A 5,490-nucleotide genomic window follows, 5' to 3' on the forward strand; every position below is an offset into this window, starting at 1 on the left:
ACATACATTGCCATATTCCTCTCTCTCTAAACGATGCGTACGAGATTCAGGTTGGGGTTCCTTAAGCTGTAAACAATAGTCGATTCTTCTTCTTCTTCCTCTCTCTCTCACGCATCTCGATATCATCCGCTTGAGCGATGCGTCTAAGCTTCAGGTTCTTCTCTCTCTATCTTCGTCACGTGTGCACGTCAAAAAAACTACTTCAAAATATTTTTGTTATTGCTCTCACAATTATCTTCGTAAGCTCTTCCTTTCATTATCATATCTATATAAAGAAGTGTTTGACCCAACATTCGAGTCGAACGTCCAAAAAACGTTTTTTGGGTCTGTCAGACAACCCCAGGATCGTCCCAGCCGATGGGCAACAACAGCTGAGAACGATCCCCTACTGTGAGAGACCTCGAGAGATCCCCACCGTTAATCACGCTCCGATCCTGAGGTCCTGAATCATCAACCAGACTTTTGTGCCTGTCTCGTTAGAGTTCTAAGAGACAGTTGTACGAACCTATAGAACAGATCCTGTTCAAGTAAGGTCGTGCTCTGTTCTCCCGTTGGGGTTATAATATAGCTTGAAGATATCTTGGTAATTGTGATGTGGGACTAAGTGTCGTCGTTGCGGATCGACTCGGCGAGTCATCCTACGTCGTTGTTCCGAGTCCAGATTCGTTATTGGTGAGTGGTGCTGTGGACTCTATCAAAAAATGGTGCCAATGGATCCCGATCGATGGATTTTTGTTTTTGTTTTTCGAGGTTGCTGCTTTTCATATTTCTCAGATGTTTTTATTCGTCATAATTCTTGAGATATGTTTCTAAAATACCACATTACACCATATGGATTGGTTGATATGATGAATCAGTTCATCAATTTAGATCGATCACTACTGAACTATGGCTCACTCTAATTCTCATATGTAACATTTATAGTGATATTTATAATATATTTGAATAGATTTATATTTTTTTTTTATTGAAAAACGTTATGAGTGAAGCAAATGAATACAAAACCTTATATAAATCAGCTCATACAGAAAAATATTTTTTTAATAATTTTTAATTGTTTAGAAATAAGAACAACCAACTTCTATATCAATTTTAGTATTTTTTGACTATGTTTACAATAATTTTAGCACTTCCATCAAAACACTACAAGCTCGTACAAAAACACAATTGCTAAGTAATTGAATTCTTAGTTAAAATGTCATCTCTATCTTGGTTAATACCTGGCTAATATATCAGCTTTACTTGATTGACACTCTAAACTTATTCAATCGATACATGATGTGAGGACTCGAGTCCACGAGACTAATAAAATTGTACCGGAGATTGATATAGTTCTATGAGCTTGGCCACATAGTGCTAATGACAAGTTGTTACTGTATGTTCTTAGATTTTATGCATGATTTCATAATCTCATTAACCACTATATAATCATTCCTCGTTGAATCCAAAATTTTGATGATAAAACTAATTGATAAATTTAATAGACTAAATATATTTCTAAGATAAGTGATACATGAAATACTTTGATCATGGACTTGTATCATCAAAGGGCCAATTATCAAGTAGAAAATCGAACATTATGCTAAAAAATTATCGTGTAAAAAATTTGACGTTGAGCCAAAAGATTGACCGATGTACCCAGAGATCGAACTTCGTATTATAGGTTTAGACGTAATACTAAAAGGATCGAACATTATATTAAAAGATTGGATGTCATAAGAAAATTCATGTACCGATGCAATGGGTGATATACTAAAAGAAAAAACGATGTGTTATGACTTATTGAATATTATTGGATATTGGATATGGTTCTACCTTACTCTGCTATAATTTAGAATTCGGGCATTTGCTATAACTTACCCTTTTCTCACCGTTGTTTAAATTATTCACGCTTTCCTCGAATCATTTTAATGTGTGATCTGCTCGACACAATAGAAACAACGGGAAGAGGACGACAAGGAGTTGGGGACCACGAAGAGGAAGACAGAGGCCAAGTGAAGGCGCTCTTCCAGGCCTCTCCACTACAATGATGAAGAGGTGGAGGCGATGGCGAACCACAAAGATCAGGGAACGGCTTGGGCCAACGACGTTGGGGGAGGCAGAGAATGACCATGGCTAGGGTGGGAAGAATGACAATCATCTAGTGGTAATTGGGCTGGAGAGCTACTGTCAACGAGTAATAGTAGTAGGAAGAGGAGGAGATGAAGAAGTGAAGAATGGTCGCGTACATCGTTCTAGTTCCCATGTTGAATGAAGAGCCGGAAACATCTTGTTGATGGCGGAACAAGGAAACAGGCGAGAGAATACAATGATCTCAACCATTGATGACATCTAGGTAGTTATAATATTCTAGGTAGTTATAGACATATTTTAAGAAGTGACCCATAATCTAGAAGTATAAGGTAGTTCCTACACCTAACTCAATCATGGGTGACATAGTGAAGTGAGGTAGTTACTACTAGGTCCTATAAATAGGACCATAGTTCATGAAGTAAGATAAGGAGTGTGCACATAGGAATATCTTATAAGTGTTCTATGTCTTTCCTCTTATTTAAATACTACATTGATTTTCTTGATCGAAATGATTCTTTTTAATTGCATCATAGTATTCTGTTTTTATCGTTTCCTTGCTCCTCCATCCCCAAACATTTGAAGTATCAAAGCTAACTTTAAATTTGAACTAGGTATTATGACTTTCAATGGTAATTTCATACCTCAGCCCCTTATTCCCATCTTCTTCGGTAAATGTTATGAATTTTGGAGTTTTAAGATGAAGACTCTATTTAAGTCTCAAGATTTTTGAGACTTAACAGAGAATGAATATATAATCTAGATGAAGAAATCAGGTTGAGGGAGAATAGAAAGAATGACTCAAATACATTATTCTTCATTCAACATACTATACATGAGACAATCTTCTCAAGAATTGCAACAGCGACAACCTCAAAGCAAGCTTGGTTGATACTTCAAAATAAATTTCAATACTCATCAAGGGTGATTATGATAAAACTTTAAACCCTTCGTCATGAGTTCAAAATTTTGTTCATAAAAAATAATGAATCGGTGCAAGATTTTCTTTCTCGAGTGACTGAAATTATTAGTCAAATGAAATTTTATAGTGAACATCTTTCTGATTATATAACTGTTGTAAAATTTTGAGAAGTTTAACTCCAAATTTTGATCATGTTGTTATCGCAATTGAGGAGTGAAAAGATTTATCTATATTTTCATTTGATGAACTAATGAGTTCCTTATAAGCACGTGAAGTAAGGTTGAATATATCACTTGAGAAAAATGAAGAAAAAATATTTCAGATTAAGGGGGAGTCTTCTACTTCAAAAGAAAATAAAATATCAGTAAGAAGAGGACGTGACAGAGGAGGATTTTGTGATAAAGGAAATGGAAGTTGAAGAGGACACTTTGATGGGCATGATGAACAAAAGCAATCAAATTATGATAAAAAAAATTACAAGAGTGGAATTCAATATCACTATTGTAAAAAGTTTGGTCATACGAAGGCAGATTACTGGAAAAGAGAAAAGCAAGCCAGCTATGTGAAGGAAAATGAAGAAAATAGTAAGTTGTTTATGACTCATTCATAAGTTAATGATATTTCAAATGATATTTGATTTTTGGATAGTAGATGTTCTAATCATATATCAGACATAAGATCAATGTTTAGATATATTGACAAAACTCATAAGTTGAAAGTTAGACTTGGAGATAACAAACAAATCCAAGTGAAAGGGAAAAGAATAATTGAGGTAAAAACAAATCAAGGGAAGGTAAAATACCTTGATAATATTTTCTTTGTTCATACTTTATCACATAACTTGTTGAATGTTGGATAATTAATAGATGATGAATATTCAGTTATATTTGATGATGATTCACGTATTATTAAAGATAAAAAGTCTGATTTGATTATGGTAAATGTTTGTATGACGCAAAACAATTTCCACTTGATGTTTCAAATATTAAAAAACATGCTCTTGTTGTAACTCAAAAGAATGAGTCTAATTTATGACATTTAAGATATGGACACCTTAACATTAAAGGTTTAAGGTTGTTAAATAAAAAATAAATAGTTTTCGGATTGTCCAAAATTAATACACTTGATGTATGTGAAGGATGCATTTATGACAAACAAAGTAAAAAATCATTTCCTGTTGGAAAAGTATGAAGAGCATCTAATTATCTTGAATTAATTAATACTGACTTATGTGAACCTATGAATACAAAATCATTTGGTGGAAGTCAATACTTTCTATTGTTTACTGATAATTATAGTTGGAGTATATTTTCTGAAACTAAAATATGAAATATTTAATAATTTTTAAAAATTCAAGGTATTTGTAGAAAGGCAAAGTGGTAGATACATAAAGACACTTCGGATAGATAAAGATGATGAATTTTTATATAATAAGTTTAATTCATTTTGTGAAGAAAATGATGTTCATAGAGAATTGATAGCACCATATATATCGTAGTAAAATGGTGTAGTTGAATGTAAAAATCAAACTGTCGTTCAAATAATAAAAAGTTTGCTTAAAGGAAAACACCTTCCAAATTAGTTTTGAGTATAAGCAATTGCAATAGCAGTTTATTCGTTAAATATTTTACCAACAAATGCGGTTATTAATCAAACTCCTTTTGAAGCTTGGTATGGTATAAAACCAAGTGTAAGCCATCTAAGAATTTTTGGTTGTATTGCTTATGATTTGATGAATTTACAAAACCCTCGTAAGCTTAATGAAAAATTTGAAAAATACATCTTAATTGGTTATTCCTTATAATCCAAAGCATATCGATTATATAATCCTATTAGTGGAAAAGTTATTATTAACAAAAATATTATATTTGATGAAAAGGCAAATTAAAATTGGGAGGCTAATAAATGTGAAAAATAAATTCAGATTCCAACAGAACTAGACACTCCACAGAATCAAATGATAGATCTTGCTCCAACAAGTTCATCGTTAACTTTACCCATAGTAGTTTAAATTCTGATTAATCAAATGAAACCCCTCTAGGAAATTTCAGATCACTAACAGAAATTTATGACTCAACATTTGCTTTGTTTATTTTAGATCCTATGACTTTTGAGGAATCAGTTGAAAAAGAGGAATGACAAAAAACACTGAAGGAGGAAATCAAGTCAATTGAGAAGAATGAAACTTGGGAGCTAATGGATCTATCAAAAGAAAAGAAAACTGGATTAAAATGGGTGTTCAAAACAAGGTTTAATGTAGATAGAAATATCCAAAAGAATAAGGCTCAGCTTGTAGTAAAAGGATATTCACAGCAACAATATATTGATTTTGATGATACTTTTTCTACGGTTGCTAGATTTGAAACCGTGAGAACTTTTTTAGCTTTAGCTGCTCACTTGAGTTAGCATGTTTATCAATTTGATGTGAAATCTATATTTTTAAATGAAGATTTACGTAAAGAGACTTTTGTTAAGGTTTTTTTGGTTAAAGGACCTAA

The 5,490-nt window shown here is 32.7% G+C and overlaps 1 non-coding gene across 1 annotated transcript; it reads right to left on the minus strand.

Annotated features, from left to right (window-relative positions):
• Positions 1-323: 323 nt before the first annotated feature.
• LOC135652012 (small nucleolar RNA U3) lies at positions 324-537 on the minus strand. Its single transcript, XR_010502028.1, has one exon. It is a non-coding gene; the product is annotated as a small nucleolar RNA U3 (small nucleolar RNA).
• Positions 538-5,490: the final 4,953 nt, after the last annotated feature.

Source organism: Musa acuminata, chromosome BXJ3-10, assembly GCF_036884655.1.
Source record: "Musa acuminata AAA Group cultivar baxijiao chromosome BXJ3-10, Cavendish_Baxijiao_AAA, whole genome shotgun sequence".
NCBI classification, from domain to species: domain Eukaryota; kingdom Viridiplantae; phylum Streptophyta; class Magnoliopsida; order Zingiberales; family Musaceae; genus Musa; species Musa acuminata.